We start from the raw sequence: 18958 nt of genomic DNA, 5'->3' as shown, positions 1-18958 counted from the left end.
TGGCTTCTGGAATTCAGAGTGCAAGTAACACCAATTCTTTTTTTTTTTTTTTTTTTTTTTTGAGGCGGAGTCTCGCTCTGTCGCCCGGACTGGAGTGCAGTGGCCAGATCTCAGCTCACTGCAAGCTCCGCCTCCCGGGTTTACGCCATTCTCCTGCCTCAGCCTCCCGAGTAGCTGGGACTACAGGCGCCCGCCACCTCGCCCGGCTAGTTTTTGTATTTTTAGTAGAGACGGGGTTTCACCGTGTTAGCCAGTATGGTCTTAATCTCCTGACCTCGTGATCCGCCCGTCTCGGCCTCCCAAAGTGCTGGGATTACAGACTTGAGCCACCACGTCCGGCCAACACCAATTCTTAATAAATCCTCTCTCCCCAGTAGACACACACATTATAGTCACTTGGGAACAAACCCCAATGCCCAAGCCAACATATTTTTAAATTTCCCCAAGTGATTCTGTTGTGCCCCAAGTTTCTGAGAACCAGCATCCTACATACTGCTAATCTTCTCTCTGGATAATGAGTCCAAAATATCAAAAAGGAAATGACCTCTAAATAGAACCAGCTATCCCTTTAAACATCCTCCTGTTCACTAAACAATTCCAGTCAACAGGAGGAAAGCTCACTCAGAGGATTGCCTTATTTGGTGAGGTTTGGGTGGGGTTACCTGGGAGGAAAGGCTGAGAATGAGTAATGCAGCACTCTGCAGGGGCAGGAGAGAAATACCTCTTTGTCAGCAAACTCCTGTAAGTGAAGTTCTTCAAGCTGGCAGAATTTTAGGGGCATCTCATTTAAATTAGATCTGGCCTTTGTGATGATTCAGTGCAGACAAACGTAAGTAAGTTTCATCTCAATAAGCATCCCTGTGTTTACTCAAATTATCTTGTTCCTCTAGAATTTTTTTTTTTTTTTTTTTTTTTTTTTTTTTTTTTTTTTGAGATGGAGTCTCACTCTGTCGCCAGGCTGGAGTGCAGTGGTGCGATCTCGGCTCGCTGGAACCTCCACCTCCCGGGTTCACGCCATTCTCCTGCCTCAGCATCCCACCTAGCAGGAACTACAGGTGTGTGCCACCATGCCCAGCAAATTTTTGTATTTTTAGTAGAGACGAGGTCCTACCATGTTAGCCAGGATGGTCTTGATCTCTTGACCTCATGATCCGCCCGCCTCAGCCTCCCAAAGTGCTGGGATTACAGGCGTGAGCCACTGTGCCCGGCCTTGTTCCTCCAGAATTTTATCAAAACAACTAGCTACCAAGGCTCAAAATGATTATTTTTCTCATAAAATATTTGTGGTAATGAGAATAGACTTCAAGTCAAGACAGTACTGCATTTCTAGCTTTGAGAAGCAGGTACTACTTTCCCCTGAGAGTTGGTGAAACTGAAGCATTGTGAGACCTGATTGGCCCACAATCATTGTTGGCCATTGTGAGACTCCTGTTCTCATCACTTGACACATTTCATCTTTTATGGATATTTAGTGATTGTGGTTTCATCACTTATCTCTCATGTTAAAGATATTCACACACACACAAAATATATATATACACACACACACACACACACACACACACATATATATATATCATTCTGAAAGAATTTGCTCTGAAAAGTAAATAAAGCAATTCTGCTTCAATAGTGTAGTAGATTACTCTTTGTTTTTATGAGACTGATAGCCTGGTAGTTCACTTTAAAGGAGAGAGAGAAGATGTGTGTGTTACAGTCAAATTTTAGAGGTCTATGCTAATTTTCTTTGATGCCGCTCGCTATAAGTGACTATTTAAGAAATCATTTTCTTTCTTTCTTTTTTGTCTCGAGATGAGGTCTTGCTCCAGGTCGCCCAGGCTGGAGTGCAATGTCGTGATCTCAACTTACTGCAACCTCTGCCGTGATTCTCCTGCCTCAGCCTCTCAAGTAGCTGGGACTGTAGGCTCCCACTGCCACACCCGCCTAATTTTTGTATTTTTAGTTGAGACGGGGTTTCACCACATTGGCCAGGCTGGTCTCAAACTCCTGACCTGAAGTGATCCACTCGCCTCGGCCTCCCAAAGTGCTGGGATTACAGGCATGAGCCACTGTACCTGGCCACAAAATGAACTTCTTAAAGAAACTCTTAGCAGAACCTCATACTTTAGATCAAGGCTCCTAATGTCACAAATCCTTCAGATTTGGTTCCTATATAAATCACATCCTTAAAACCATGACTTACCTTTGTAATAGTTTTTCTCTGTTTTAACAGTATACATTAATAGAGAACATACATGTATCATACCAACTTCCAATATATCACATTTATTCCTAAGGATCACCAAGGGGGGCCACTGAATACCACTACAGCTGGAGTTCAGAATCAGGACTCAGAAAATCTACTGTCTGTTATCCTCAAATATTACAGTGACTTTCAGATGAAGTTACAAGTCTGGTTATAGAATCTGTCTGACCAGAAGATCTAGCAGATTGTACTTGTTACTGCAAATTTAAAAGGAGACAGTAGCAGTAGAATGGGAAAGTTCCATCTTGGTGTCTTATACATAATTTTTCCTGCTCTTTGCACGAGGACTCTGCAGTATCCTTTCAGCCAGACTGTGTGAACACAGGGGGGACATCTCAGACTCCCCATTATCTTGAGACAATGAGAAGGGTTGTACAAGTTTTTTGAGTTCTCTGAAATCTGGGTTCTGTCCAAAATTACAGTCACCTAAAATCTGACATCCTGTCACTGTTGCAACAAATAAGGGTTGGGCACCCAATATCCACAGGTGAGAAAGAGACCAGGCTTATCAATTAACCTTGCACATAACAAATAGCATTGGCTTACATAAGACAGGAGTTTCTTCCTTTCTTTCTCTGTCCTATGGAAGATCCACTGTAGGGCTGGCATGGCTATTGCATGGGTTTAGCCACCCACACTCCACCCTCCTCAGCACATGGTTCCCACCACACAGTTCAAGATGGCTGCTCAAAACCCACCTAAGAGGAAGAACAAGGGGAAAGGGGAAGAAGTAAAGAGACTAAGAGCACATATCGGCCATCTTTCTGTCAAGTTTCCCAGGCACTGCCTTCCATTCATATTATGTTGGACATCATTGAGTCCAGTTGACCATATGTAGCTGCAAGGGAGCTTGGGAAATATGGTGTTTACAGTGCATAGTCATGGGCCGAGGAAAAAACTGGCAGTTCTGCTACAAGCAAGGAGAACAGATATTAAGGTCAGAATTCAGGGGTCTCTGCCACAACCTGACTAATGTCAATGCTAATGTTCAAGGTTGAGAGGCTGCCATAGTTAAGTGTAAAACTTAGAATTCAGAGGGCCGGGCGCGGTGGCTCAAGCCTGTAATCCCAGCACTTTGGGAGGCCGAGACGGGCGGATCACGAGGTCAGGAGATCGAGTCCATCCTGGCTAACACGGTGAAACCCCGTCTCTACTAAAAATACAAAAACTAGCCGGGCGAGGTGGTGGGCGCCTGTAGTCCCAGCTACTCGGGAGGCTGAGGCAGGAGAATGGCGGGAACCCGGGAGGCGGAGCTTGCAGTGAGCTGAGATCTGGCCACTGCACTCCAGTCCGGGCGACAGAGCGAGACCCCGCCTCAAAAAAAAAAAAAAAAAAAAAAAAAAACTTAGAATTCAGAAAGCTTGGACTATATTTTTATTTCTACCCAAGTATCCAAGTGACCTCAGTAATCTCACCAGTAAAATAGATATGTCACTGCTAAAATTTGAATGTGATGCATGATGTTATAAGAATAATCAGCAAATTGGTGAATTGCATTTTTGTATGTTTCCATTCACAGGCCATAACTACTTGTTTAAAGCATCTGCTGAATTAATCACCTGATCTGAAGCACAAACTTATGAAATTCAAACACCCCCACAGAACAAAATAGAATAGTCGAAACTTTGAGTTGAAAGGGACATTCAAGGATGTCTAATTCAACCCTCTCTCCCCATATAGAAATCTCTGCCAAGTAACCCTGACAGATGGTCTCCTGTCTTGTGCTTAAGCACTCCTACAGTGTGTTATTTTGCAGTTCCATTGATGGACAGCTCCAATTGTCAGATAGTTCGTATGGATAGTGAACAAAAACTCCTTCCCCTGAACCCCCATCTCCTGAAATAACAGAGAACAAAGTCATTCTTTTCTCTTCATGATAGTCCTTCAACTAATGGAAGATAGTCTTTTTGTCTCTTAGTCTTCTCCTCAAGCTAAACATTCCTGATGGTTGCAACTGTTTCGTAAGTAACCAGGTACCTATCTCTCTCACCATTAGGATATTTTTCTCTACATTAGTGTTTCTTGAACATTGTTGACTATGACCTACAGAAAGACATTCATTGTATATATGATTGGGACACATAACATACATATAACTGAAACAGAAGTTTCATAAAACAATATTTAGCATCATTAGCTTCCATAAACTCGTATATTTTCTAATTCAACTCTATCCTACTCTATTGTGTACTATTTTTTTTTTCTTTTTTTGAGACGGAGTCTCTCTCTGTCGCCCAGGCTGGAGTGCAGTGGCGCAATCTCAGCTCACTGCAAGCTCTGCCTCCCGGTTTCACACCATTCTCCTGCCTCAGCCTCCCGAGTAGCTGAGACTACAGGCGCCTGCCACCACGCGTGGCTAATTTTTTGTATTTTTAGTAGAGACGGGGTTTCACTGTGTTAGCCAGGATGGTCTCGATCTCCTGACCTCGTGATCCGCCCACCTTGGCCTCCCAAAGTGCTGGAATTACAGGTGTGAGCCACTGCGCCCAGCCCCTGTACTATTTTTTTTAATGCTGGTTGCTATCCATTGTTAATGGGTTTCATACTCATTCATGGGTAACAACTCACAGTTTGAAAATCACAGCTCCAGAAGCACTCTGACCTGTAAATGTACTTAGAAGGTACTGTTCTGATACTGCAGGCTGATCTGAGTGAGCAAAAGGGGCTTCTACTTCCTGATTCCAAAACTTGGTGTCTTTATTTTAAGGTAATCTACGTGCATTAAATTTTTTTTTTTTGACAATTGTTATTTAGTTTTTATTTCATAATCATAAACTTAACTCTGCAATCCAGCTAGGCATGGGAGAGAACAAGGAAAACATGGAACCCAAAGGGAACTGCAGCGAGAGCACAAAGATTCTAGGATACTGCGAGCAAATGGGGTGGAGGGGTGCTCTCCTGAGCTACAGAAGGAATGGTCTGGTGGTTAAGATAAAACACAAGTCAAACTTATTCGAGTTGTCCACAGTCAGCAATGGTGATCTTCTTGCTGGTCTTGCCATTCCTGGACCCAAAGCGCTCCATGGCCTCCACAATATTCATGCCTTCTTTCACTTTGCCAAAGACCACATGCTTGCCATCCAACCACTCAGTCTTGGCAGTGCAGATGAAAAACTGGGAACCATTTGTGTTGGGTCCAGCATTTGCCATGGACAAGATGCCAGGACCTGTATGCTTTAGGATGAAGTTCTCATCTTCAAATTTCTCCCCATAGATGGACTTGCCACCAGTGCCATTATGGCGTGTGAAGTCACCACCCTGACACATAAACCCTGGAATAATTCTGTGAAAGCAGGAACCCTTATAACCAAATTCTTTCTCTCCAGTGCTCAGAGCACGAAAATTTTCTGCTGTCTTTGGAACCTTGTCTGCAAACAGCTCGAAGGAGACGCAGCCCAAGGGCTCGCCGTCGACGGCAATGTCGAAGAACACGGTAGGGTTGACCATGGCTAGTACTACAAGAATTTCCTCGGCGGCAGCGTCTGCAAAGCCGTGCATTAAATTTTAAAGTCACACTATCACACTGTTGACTGAGCATTTGAGTCAGTTATAACTATAATACTTTCTTTAGCCAGGCACGATGGCTCATACTTATAATCCCAGCACTTTGGGGGGCCAAGGCAGGAGAACTGTTTGAGCCTAGGAGTTTGAGATCAGCCTGGGCAACATAGTGAGGCCACGTTTCTACAAAAAGTAAACAAAATTAGCGGGGCATGGTGGCACGTGCCTGTAGTCCCAGCTACCCAAGAAGCTGAGGCAGAAGGATGGCTTGAGCCCAGGAAGTAAAGGCTGCAGCAAGCTGTGATCGCACCACTGCACTCCAGCCTGCATGACAGAGAGAGACCATCAAGAAAGAAATAAAGACAGAAAGAGAGAAAGACAGAAAGAGAGAAAGAAAGAAAGAGAGAGCGAGAAGGAAGGAAGGAAGGAAGGAAGGAAGGAAGGAAGGAAGGAAGGAAGGAAGGAAGGAAGGAAGGAAGGAAGGAAGGAAGGAAGGAAGGAAGGAAAGAAGAAAGAAAGGAGGGAGGGAGGGAGGGAGGAAGGAAGGAAGGAAGGAAGGAAGGGAGAGAAAGGAAGGAGGGAGGGAGGGAGGGAGGAAGGAAGGAAGGAAGGAAGGAAGGAAGGAAGGAAGGAAGGAAGGAAAGGAAGGAAGGGAGAGAAAGAAAGAAAGGAAACCTTAAGAGTTGGTAATAATAGCCAGATAAAGTGAGAACCACATGCTGGAAGGCTCAGAGGTGAGAAAAACACAGGTATTGTGAATAGCAAAGAACAAGAACACTCCCAGAGAACTTTAAGAAGGGCAGGGCTTTGAACATATTGACCAGAAGCTATTTACTTGCCACATGTACAAGATAAGGCTATGATGAGCAAGCCAAAGGAGTTGGCCTGTGTCTGTGTTCTGTGAAGGATTCACATCTGTCTCCCTAAGGAGCCTGCAGAGGTTAGGGGCAACTTGAGAACTCTTAATGCCTTTGCTACCTGTGGATTCTCAGTTCCCATTGCAGTAGTCAAAGCTAAAAGCTGTTGGCCAAAGTGAAAGAGAAATAGAGAAGAAGAGATGGAGTTAGCAAGAAAGGGAATGGTTTTCTTTTGACCTTCACTCCAAATTCCAGATTCAGACCAACAGAGAGAGTATTTTTTTTCTTTTTCCTTGATTTTTCTCTTTTCTTAAACTGATATTTTGGTTTTTAAATTAGTAATTGGTATTGCATTCTTCATGGTCCAAAACTCAAAAGGTTCAAAAAAGATATGTGGTCAAGTTTCCTTCCCTCCCCACCCCCTGCTATACAATTTCTCTCTAAGACAACCAATGTAATCAGGTCTTGTTTGTATTTCCAGAGATCTATGTGAAACCAACCCAGTAGTCCCATACACAGTAGTAGTAGCAGCAGTAGTAATAGTAGTAGTAACAGTAGTTGTTGTTTTGGATAAACATAGAAATTGACCCTTCTGGTCTTAAAGCTTGAAACTTACATTTGTTTTATCTGAGTTCCTGCCTCAGGAAAGAAACCCAGGTCTCTCAAATAGTATCAAAGAACTGAAACTCACCAGATCATTTTATCCAGACAATGAGATGCTGGACCCCTCATTCATCATAATTGCTTCCTTACCCCTCCCATATTCCTATTTTCTCACACTTCTTTCTACATTTCTTCCTGGCTATATAAATCCCTCATTTTAGTCACTTAGGGAGATGGATTTGAGACAGATCTCCTATCTCCTTGACTACAGCACCCGATTAAAGCATTCTTCCTTGGCAATGGTTGTCTCAGTGACTGGCTTTCTGTGCAGCCAGAAGCACAGAAACTTGTATTTGTTTTATCTGAGTTCCTTCCTCAGGAAACGACCTTCAGGCTCTCAAAGAAAGTATAGAAGAACTAAAACTCAGCAAATCAAAGCACCAGATACCTCCTTGCCCCTCCCCTAGTTCCTGTTTTCTTACACATTGTTGCATTTCTTCCCTGCTATAAAACCCCTGGTTTTAATCAGTCAGGGAGATGGATTTGAGGCTGAGCTCCCATCTCCTGTGGCACCCGGTTAAAGCCTTCTTCCTTGGCAATACTTGTCATCTCAGTGATTGGGTTTCTGTGTGGTGAGCAGGACAGCCTAGACTGAATCCCTGGTGTTTCAGGAACAAAATCACAGCATAATATGCATACAGACAATATAGCACTTGTTTTTTCCTGCTACAGAATTCTTAGAATTGACTAAACCAAAAAGGGAAAAAGCATTTTTTAAGTGAAGAAAAGGAAGTTCGTCTTAAGGAATAAGAAAACTAATGAACAGCGAGACAGCAAAAAAATTTTTTTCAATATATGTATATATTTGTTTTTTTTCCCCAGCCTCACTGTTTATATATAATAACTTCTCAGGAAGAAAGAAGAGTTTGTGGGGGGGGGGGGATATATATATATAATGGAAACATTGTTGGCTCTTCTAGGTGTTCACTAAGATCCTTGAATTATTTTTATAAAAAGCTTATAATCTTTTGCTGTCAGATATAAGAAACATGGTAAAAGAACATTGAGAAGAGTTATACTGTGCTTAAAATATTATGCAAGCTTGAGAAGTCAGAAAACTACACATGATTCTGCAGCCTTCAGAAATATTAACAATCTGTACTAACAACAGGGCCATCTAATTTTCTCTTTTATGCTACCAGATTGATGTGGAAAATAGGGAAAGAATGTTCAAGTTGAAATGAATAGAAAGAACATTATAAATGAGTAACAGGATAATTAAAGCATGAAGCAGCCTTCTACACTTCAAGATAGTGGTAATGGTAAGTGTAGTTTTAGGTAATTAATTGGTTAAGAACAAATTTGCCTCAGTGTCTTACATTTAAATATGAAATGCTTTTGCTTTGCTAGAAGCTGAGAATGGAATTATCATGAAGCATGTAAAACAAATAGCTTTGAGCCACCAAAGGTATAATTATAAGTCAGAAAACCCAATGTGAATTAGTCCTGCAGAGACAATCTTCCATTCTACACTATAGAATTCTTTGGGATTCATAGAGGGTAAATCTCCTTTCCACTAAAACATTTCCTCTTCAAAATGCTTTTACTGCATGAGAAAGTCAGTTTCATGGCATTTTGGACCTAACATGAACCCAACCGAAAACAATATAGCCCAGTTTGAGGAATCAGTTGCCTTATTCATCCAACCTGATCCCTGATAACTTCTGACAGTTTCTAAATATCAAACCCTCCCACAAAAGAGGAGAGCTTGTCAATCTGACAATGCTCAAAAGAAAGTGTCATAGATAGGCCTGGTGTGGTGGCTTATGCCTATAATCCCAGCACTTTGGGAGGCCAAGGCAGGTGGATCATTTGAGGTCAGGAGTTCGAGACCAGCCTTGCCAACCCCATCTCTACTAAAAATACAAAAATTTGTCAGGCATGGTGGTGCACACCTGTAGTCCCAATTACTTGAGAGGCTGAGGCAGAAGAATCACTTCAGCTCCAGAGGTGGAGGTTGCAGTGAGCTGAGATCCCGCTACTGCACTCTAGCCTGATTGACAGAGCAAGACTCCCATCACACACACAAACACACACACACACACACAAAAGAAAGTGCCATAGACTCAGAAAGTAATATACCACAAGAAGAATTCCAGAACATTAAGAACAAAGTCAGCTACATTAAAATAAATGCATGGTGGTATCTTATCACTGTCTCCCAAGTTACTTTGAAGAGGACATGCTCATTTAGACAGTTAAGTGCTAGGAGACCTGCTATAAATCAGCATCATTACTCTATAGTCAAACCTTACAAACTTAATTTCCAGAGGAAATCCAATCTTCCAGGCTTAGAGAATAACAAGAAGCAAATGCAAAACAGTCCTGCAGCTTAAAATTGACTTTTAAATTAATTAATTCTGCAACTGAATCTTAATTTTATGTTTTAAAAATGCATAGAAACAAAACAAAAAAAAATTTACTAGAACATTTGTATGAATCAGATTATAGGAGATTTTTATCCTGTACTCCCCTGAAGTTTATTTCCTGCATTTCCCATAGCAATTATGTAGTACTTTGGTAACCAAGAGAAAAGAAAAAAGTTTAAAACTGAAAACATAATTTTTCTATGTAGCTATGTATTTCTTTTCCCCAGTACGGTAGAATATCATCTTAGATATTTTTGAGCTGATCCAAGTTCCACTTTGTTGTTCTCAATAGAAATCCTAGGTAGACCAGAAGACAAAATGAGAAATAGAAACTAAGATATAAATCACCTTTTTGAAACGAATAGGTTTCCCCCCACCACTGCTGCAAAGCAACTTAAACACACCTTTTCTTTTTCCAGTCTTTTTATGTCAAAGGCACACAGGTATTTTCTTTTGTATTTTCTCTAAGGGGGAAATTGCAGAATGGGCCCCTCTGTCCCCCCAGTATCCTCTCTTTTCTCTTCCGTTCCCTCCTCAAACAGTAATTTGGCCTCCCTCTGTGATATACTGGGTATCTAGAGCCCTAAATGGGCCCTTGGAAATAATTTCTGCATTTTTTTAACCAATCCTGCCGGCAGGTCAGGATAAACAGCCATGTTAGAAGTTGGCCCCAGGTTCTATCTTCCCTCTTTGAGAGACTCCCTTCTGGGCCCTTGGGGGACTCCCTTGGGAAGTCTTCTTGACTGCTGGGTGGGGCACCAACTTGGAGGACCTGGACGCTGGAAAAGAAGGAAAAAGACTCTATGGTCAGGTAAAAGGGCATCTGTGTCTACACCCAAATACATCCTGACCTTCCGAGGTCTGTTGTGTGTGCGAGAGCTTCCCTGGGTTCCTTCTTCAAATGCAGACACCCAGTATGCTGGTGTGACCTTGAGAAGCGTCTGTTCCAGTTCTTGGAGAGCGAGTTGAACTGGATGATCCTCAAGCCCTCAGACAAGTTGTGATTACAATTCCAGTTTACCCTAATACACTTCAGGGTATATGAGGACATAGAGAAGAACTTTCTCCCAGGCCTCGTTAGTAAAAAGAGTTGTGCTTTTCCAGAGCTGGTGTGGTTTTTTCTGGGAGTTGGGAATCATGCAACAGTTGACACTTTCCTTCTTGCCACAAGGCTTGGCGAATTTGTGGTCTCCCTCTAGCAAATATTTAGGGCTTTATGGCATGCATTTGCTATGCAAATCTCCCTGTGGTTCCCAACTGACTTTACCTTTGTTTTTCTTTTCACCACTTTTCTTACTTGTTTTTATAGTACTTTTCTTCTTCTATCTTGCTACATTGTATTCCATTTTAAAGCTTCTTAAAGCCTCTTTGGAACAAGGTAGAATATAAATAGTGTCAAATCACTTTTTAAAATACATGTTAGGAGTGTTCATTTTTCTGCTTATTTTGGTCGACCTATCACAGTTTCTCGCTAAATCCAAAAGCAAATCTCAGCTCTATCATTCTGATTATGCAAATACCTTAAACTACAAATATTTGATATAATTAAATTATAAATTTCTAGAGAGCAGGGATCAGGTTTGATAAGGTATAATGCAGTTGTGGTAGGCAGAAACAGCCCTGGGCTGAAAGTTTTATTTCCAGTTCTACTGAGCACTACGTGTTTGACCTTGGGCAGGGCCCTTCTCTCCGGATCTCGGTTTCCTTGTTTATAAAATGAAGTATTTGGACCAAGTCACCTCTAAAATCCCTTCCAGCTCTGAAATTCATTGACTCTCTGACCCACTGTGGGCATTTAATAAATAATAAGCACACTTTCAGAGAACCTCAAGAATGACTTGCATAGGCCGGGCGTGGTGGCTCACTCCTGTAATCCCAGCACTTTGGGAGGCTGAGGCAAGTGGATCACGATGTCAGGAGTTCAAGACCAGCCTGGCCAATATGGTGAAATCCCATCTCTACTAAAAATACAAAAATTAGCAGGGCTTGGTAGTGCATGCCTTTAGTCCCAGCTACTTGGAAGGCTGAGGCAGAAGAATCACTTGGACTCAGGAGGTGGAGGTTGCAGTGAGCCGAGATTGCGCCACTGCACTCCAGCCTGGGCAACAGGGGGAGACTCTGTCTCAAAAAAAAAAAAAAGAATGGCATGCGCTTGGACACCTCCGTCAACAAAGATTTACTTGGCGTTTCACCCGGAATGTGACTGTGGTTAAGGGACAAGTAAGAGACTGCTCTTTTGGGTCCTGCAAAGGCCCCCAGACCTAAAGAGGAGGCGTCTGCATAATTGTCCCCACTGCCTGAGGGTTCAAGTCTTTATACGATCACTAGAAGCTGAAACTGCCAGCATGAAGAACCAAAGGCGAGGCCAGGTGCAGTGGCTCACGCCTGTAATCCCAACACTTTGGGAGGCCAAGGCAGGTGAATCACCTGAGGTCAGGAGTTTGAGACCAGCCTGGCCAATATAATGAAATCCCATCTCTACTAAAAAAACAAAAATCAGTTGGGCGTGGTGGCAAGTGCCTGTAATCCCTTTTAGTTGGGAGGCTGAGGCAGGAGAATCGCTTGAACCTGGGAGGCAGAGGTTGCAGTGAGCCAAGATCATGCCATTGCACTCCAGCCTGGGTGTAAAAAAAAAGAAAAGAAAAGAAAAGAAGAACCAAAGGCATAGGGGAGTGAAAGTGGCATTCATGAGAAAGGAAGTTCATCTGCTTTTACAGAAATAAAATGGTATAGGCCTTTAGAGTAAGGGGGATAGAGAATTTTCAAAAAAAAAAAAAAAAAAAAGTCGATGTTTCATTTGAATACTTTCCAAGTCAAAATCAACCTACTTAAAATATGAATGATATTGTGTACAATTTCATTTCACCACAAAATTATTGTGCTTGGTATATTTTTCCCTTAAAATTCATCATTGTTGAATTTTATTATTATGCCTTATATATTCTACCTTTAAAATTTATTGTTATTGGCCAGGCCCAGTGGCTCATGCCTGTTTGCAGCACTTTGGGAGGCCGAGGTAGGAGAATCATTTGAGCCCAGGAGTTCAAGACTAGCCTGGGCAAAATAGTGAGACCCAGTCTCTTAAAAAAAAACAGTCATCATTATTAATTACAAACAGTTGATTACTTTTTGTTCTAAATTGTTTGCACTTTTAACACAAATGGAGTTCTAAGCTTCTGATAGATAGTGTCTTTTAGGCTTTGCCAGTTTATGAGGAATGGAGCCAAGTCAAGAATAAACCATTGGCTGGGCACGGTGGCCTACGCCCATTACTTTGGGAAGCCGAGGGAAGAGGATTGCTTGAGCCCAAGATTTTGAGGCCAGCCTCAACAACATGGTGAAACCTCATCTCTACAAAAATACCAAAAAAGTAGCTGGGTATGGTGATACATACCTGTGGTCCCAGCTATTCAGGAGACTAAGGCAGGAAGATTGCTTGAGCCCCGGAGGTCAGGGTTGCAGTGATGCATGATCATGCCACTGCACTCCAGCCTGAGCATCAGAGCAAGACCCTGTCAAAAAAAAAAAAAAAAAAAAAAAAAAAGGAGAACAATAAACCATCAGCACTATTTAAAAAATTGTCTGTTCCTTACGTTTCTAAAGATACAAGAAGTACCTGCCCATGCACACTAAAAACCATGTAAAAAGTAAGAAGAAAGGAAAAATAAAGTACCCATCCATTTTCAGAAACAGACTGAAAAAAAGAGGAAAATGCCTCACCAAATACAGGTTTTGCCATACATAAGTAACTTTCTCATATCCCTTATTTTTCTAAACTATCCCAGAAGAGTCCCTATACGATTGCTTTATTTTAATCATGTCAGAGGACCTTGACATACTGAACCCTTCTCTTAGGACATGTCTTTACCTTTTTTTTTTTTTGAGACGGAGTCTCGCTCTGTCTCCCAGGCTGGAGTCCAGTGGCCGGATCTCAGCTCACTGCAAGCTCCGCCTCCCGGGTTCACGCCATTCTCCTGCCTCAGCCTCTTGCGTAGCTGGGACTACAGGCGCCCGCCACCACACCCGGCTAATTTTTTGTATTTTTAATAGAGACAGGATTTCACCATGTTAGCCAGGATGGTGTCGATCTCCTGACCTCGTGATCCGCCCGCCTTGGCCTCCCAAAGCAATGGGATTTCAGGTGTGAGGCACCGCGCCCGGCCACTTGTCTTTACCTTTCTAAAGGCCTGTTTCATGTTTCTCGTAAGTATGGACAGACATAAGCCGATTCCAGCACACATTTTACAGGTTGGAAGTGAAGGGGTCGGAGAGCGAGTCCTCCCACGGACCTGCCATCCATCTTGGGGAGAAAGGGATGTGCTTCGCAGGATCCCAGACGACAGGAGTGAACAAAATGCCTCAGTCTTCTGTGTTCTACAAATTTAACTACCTCCTTTACAGCAATGGTCAAGTGTGCTTTATAATTCCAACAAATTCAGAAGCGTCCAAATTTATGCTAATGCCTTGAATCCAAGAGTTTTGCAGCACTCTGACTACTTCCTGCTTCTTAATAAGCATTTTTCATTTGCTTCTTTCTATTTTTTTCAAGTGGAAATGAACCTGAAGTCTTTAAAAAAAAAAAAAAAAAAGTTGGATAGGGTGCAGTGGCTTATGCCTGTAATCCAAGTGCTTTGGGAGGCTGAGGCAGGAGGATTGCTTGAGCTCAGAGGTTCCAGACCAGCCTAGGCCAAATAGCTAGACTTTGTCTCAAAAAAAAAAAAAAAAAAAAAAAAAAAAAAGCCAGGTGTGGTGGCACAGGCCTGTAGTCCCAGCTACTCAGGAGGCTGAGGTGGGAGGATTGCTGGATCCCAGGAAGTCAAGGCTGCGTTGAGCCAAGATTGTGCCATCGCACTCCAACCTGGGTGACAGAATGAGTTCTTGTCTCAAAAAATAAAAAACTAAATAGAAAGATAAAGTTGTACTTCTCAAGGTCATTGTCTGAGGGATAGCTGGCAAATGGGCACTTGGTTTTTTGGATAAGGTTTCTGTGAGGTTAAAAAAGGCCTCGAAGTCCCCTTCTATTCTTTTAGGCTGTAGCTAATTTTCTTTTAATGAAGACAATCCAAAATAGGGTAAATTTATTTTTAAAATATGTAGTTTTAACAAGTGAAGACTTAATGTATATGCGCACCAAAATACAATGCAGTACAATAAGGCTAGATAATTCCAGAAATTACTAAAAGGTTAATTCATATTACATGACTACTGGTGGGCTTGTTATGGGATTCAAGCCAAAGTTGCACAAGGATCATTTTACTTTAATGTTGTCAGGCATCTCTGTATGTTTAACTTCATCTAAAGATAAAGGTGAAGCTCTTAAACATAAATTTGAGGTCCCAACCCAATGCTCCTGATATGGTTTTGCTGTGTCCCCACCCAAATCTCATCTTGAATTGTAGCTCCCATAATCCCCATATGTCGTGGGAGGGACCTGGTGGGAGGTAATTGAATCATGGGGACAGGTTTTTCCTGTGCTGTTCTCATAGTAGTGAATAAGCCTCACAAGATCTGATGGTTTTATAAAGGGCAGCTCCTGCACATGCTCTCTTATCTGCCGTGGAAGACGTGCTTTTGCTTCTCCTTTGCCTTCCGCCATGATTATGAGGCCTCCCCAGCCATGTGAGTCCATTAACCCTCTTTCTTTATAATTACCCAATCTTGGGTATTTCTTCATAGCAGTATGAAAATGGACTAATACAGCTCCCCTCCTGCTTCCCTTAGGGTTATGGCATAAAACTGGCTTTAAAGTCTTCAAGGTCAATGGCAGATAACATCCTCATCTGGTATGGTGATCCTTAAAACTAAGGAACTAAAGATAGTCATCCATTCCTGTTTTCTTAAACAGCCTCTTCATTTTTCAGAAAATCATAAAGGGCTGGAAAATCATACAAGTTCATACTTGTAATCCTAGCACTTTAGGAGGTCAAGGCAGGAGGATCACTTGGGCCCAGGACTTTAAGACTAGCCTGGACAACACAGCAAGACCTCATCTTTAGAAAAAAGAAAAAAAACCCCTAAAGATAGGATCACACTTGCTCTATGAATTTTGAGTTTTAAATGGCATCGTTTTATGCTACACATTCTTTTCTTTTGAAGACAGCAGCTTTCCCGTGAATGGCTTTTTATATTCCTTATCCCGTTCTTGGTTCTCCTGCAGCTCTGGAGAACACCCAACTTCATGATGTCACAAGTGAGCAAGTTTGGACCATGAAAAGAGAAAAGCGCATCTCGTTGTGGTAATCTGTAACTGCTTATCCTGTATGGCCTTTCCTACTGCGTCCCTGTTTCCTACAGAGTCAGCAAACCAGAGTCACCTCTTCCAGTCTTTTGTGGGGCCTCCCACATTGACAACTGGTATCTGCGATCTTTCGTTGTCTTCTGCTCTCTGTGAAACAAGCCAACCAAAAACTCATTGGGGTGTTGGTACCATATAAACTGTGACCCCTCTGTCTATTAATCTGCAAATATTTTGAAAAATAAAAGCCCACGTATTGCTACTTGAGCAGATTCCCTTCCCTAATCATACTTGGTTCTAAGAGACACTTTGCTCAGAGCATGTCTGCAGGACAAACACTATGCCGATCTTATAAAACCCTTCCTGTCAGGATGCATTTTTAGTTGTTGACTATAAGCGTTCCAGAAAATACAGATTGTTCTGGTCATTACTCTCTCCCCACCCCCTGAATCAGCAATGAAGCTGGTAGTGTTTTCCTATTTCATAGCTTCAAATATTTGATTCCTTGAGGCTAGTGATTAGATGCTCTTTGCAATGATGCTTAAAAAAAAAAAAAAAAGCAAAGAAGCAGCAGCTTGAGAGCTTGAGTTCTAGATCAAGTACACTTGGAAGAGGTAAATGGGTGGATGTAAGATTTATTCACCATAAGAATCCTATAGTAACTTTTACATTTTCTTTTCTTTTCTTTTTTTTTTTTTTTTTTTTTTTTTTTTTTCTGAGGCGGAGTCTCGCTCTGTCGCCCGGACTGGAGTGCAGTGGCCGGATCTCAGCTCACTGCAAGCTCCGCCTCCTGGGTTTACGCCATTCTCCTGCCTCAGCCTCCCGAGTAGCTGGGACTACAGGCGCCCGCCACCTCGCCCGGCTAGTTTTTGTATTTTTAGTAGAGACGGGGTTTCACCATGTTAGCCAGGATGGTCTCGATCTCCTGACCTCGTGATCCGCCCGTCTCGGCCTCCCAAAGTGCTGGGATTACAGGCTTGAGCCACCGCGCCCGGCCTTTTTTTTTTTTTTTTTTTAAGCTAGGGTCTCTCTTGCCCAGGCTGGAGGGCAGTGGCACGATCATGGCTTACTGCAGCCTCAACCTCCTAGGTTCAAGCGATCCTCCAGCCTCGGGCTTCCAAAGCACTGGGGTTAAAAAGTCCTGAGCCACTGTGCCCGGCCTAATTAACACTTAAATTTTCCATTTTGTTGAAAATACACCTGAAAATCTTTACAAATATTTGATTTTAAATTATATTTATTATTTTAAAAATATTCCAACACAAAACATACCCTTTTTGTTTTGTTTTGCTTTACTTTGGGGAAGAGGTCTTCAGGGGAAAATGGAGGAAACAATCATCAATTCCTCCCTGCCCTATTCTCAGGTCTTCACACTCAGTTCTCTGCTGTTGCCTTCATGTGAATACCACCAAGTAGCCACAAACAAAAGGTCAGGGCTACGTTCAAGTTTGGACTCCAGCAATTATTGGCAGTGAGACCCAAAGCAAGTTGCTTGACAACTTTCTGCTTCCATTTACTCCTAGAGTTTTTATGAGAATGAAAAAAGAGAAAATACTTGGTTTTAGTGGAATAAATTCATAGTAGACAGTAAGGGCTAGTCCCTGCCCCTCCTAGATGGTGATGGCTCTGAGAGGCTGTGAGAACTTCTTAGGGATCTCGGGCTTGATGTAGCATCTTAGGGAGAGGACGTAAGCACTACCATGAGCAGGTGTCTTTGGCATGTTGACATGGGCAATGCGGAACCCTTATCAGTGCTTACTTACACTCACCTCCAGGCTCCTCCGCCTGGCTCTCAGCCACTCACTTGCAGCTACCTTAGTTGTCATCACTTGCCATTTCTTTGCCTCTCCTTCTCCCAGGATAACGAAGCATCAAAAGCAGGTTGGGGCCACCATAAAGAGATAGACAAGAACCCTTAGCCCCTGTAAATGAGACACCAAAATTCAAGTTACCATGAAGTCTTTAGAACGAGACCGCACCTTTGGCTTTTGACTCTTTATTTTTGAAGTTTTTTTGTTATTGTTTTTTGTTTTGTTTTGTTTCGTTCTGTTGAGACAGAATCTCCCTCTGTCACCCGGCCTGGAGTGCAGTGGTGCAATCATAGCTCATTGCAGACTTGAACTTCTGGGCTCAAGCGATCCTCCCACCTCAGCCTCCCAAACAGCTAGGACCACAGGCTCATACCACCACCCTCAGCTTATTTATTATTTATTTAGTCTGTATGGTAAAGACAGGTGCTGAGGAGTATTTTCAAGTGGAATAACCAAAGTTTTCCTTATGGATCGAGTAAAATTTCACATGGCCTCTTTGTGTTTTCCACTGCTAACTTTCATGAGAGCAGACTTACTTTGGCACTATTTGGAACCCACTGCAGTGAGCACAGTCTAGGTTCATCCAGCACTTAAAAGGGTTGTCTCTGAGGTGCGTCTCTCGGAAGTGCATTCTTCTGATGTTGAAGACTGTGAAGATTAAATGGGAGAGTGATACCGGTGGGAGGAGACCTAAGAACTCCCCAGAATTTCAGGGATACTTATGGTCGTTGAAAATAGAAATATTGAGATTTCTTGGCCTGGGTTCACTCCTGAAAGCTTCTCCTTCTCGCTGCCTTGTGGTCCTCCTTCCAGTTCTCCAGACTCCTCCAAGTTGGGGATTTGTGGGTTCCTCCTATCTTTGCTTTGGCTTTTTCTACCAATTCATTTCCTTTACATTTTTTCTCTCGCTGTATCTTCCTTGTTTCTTCTCACTGCCTTTTCATGTCTCCTTTTCTGCCCCTGGCATTATTTTTTGCCTTCTAATTTCCCATGTCTAATCTCTTCCATAAAAGGAGTAAGTTTCCTCCTTGCTGACCAAGTCTGTCTATTTTTTGTTCTCTGTGGGCTTGTGCTGAAGCTCTGCTCAAAACTGCCAGGGTACACTCGGCCCTGATAAAACCATGGAAAGCAGAGAATCCACCCCAAAAATAAACAGTCACTTCCTTCTTAGAAGGGCCATTAGTGAGTAGTAACAATGAACACTTCTTTTGTCAAAAGCTGTGGAAAGCAAACTATTTGTAGACCAAATGAGCTCAATG

At 42.5% G+C, this 18958-nt stretch overlaps 1 long non-coding RNA gene and 1 pseudogene across 1 annotated transcript; both read right to left on the bottom strand.

Annotated features, from left to right (window-relative positions):
* Window positions 1-5212: 5212 nt before the first annotated feature.
* Window positions 5213-5742, bottom strand: LOC115899723 (annotated as a pseudogene).
* An 11420-nt stretch (window positions 5743-17162) lies between these two features.
* LOC115899587 lies at window positions 17163-18483 on the bottom strand. Its single transcript, XR_004059236.1, has 3 exons — window positions 18236-18483; window positions 17658-17810; window positions 17163-17407 (listed from the first exon to the last, which is right to left on the bottom strand). It is a non-coding gene; the product is annotated as an uncharacterized LOC115899587 (long non-coding RNA).
* Between the last annotated feature and the right edge of the window lie 475 nt (window positions 18484-18958).

Source organism: Rhinopithecus roxellana, chromosome 9 (assembly GCF_007565055.1).
Source record: "Rhinopithecus roxellana isolate Shanxi Qingling chromosome 9, ASM756505v1, whole genome shotgun sequence".
NCBI classification, from domain to species: Eukaryota; Metazoa; Chordata; class Mammalia; order Primates; family Cercopithecidae; genus Rhinopithecus; species Rhinopithecus roxellana.
Note: the sequence above shows the minus strand (reverse complement) of the source record. Positions and strands in the feature narration are given on the sequence as shown.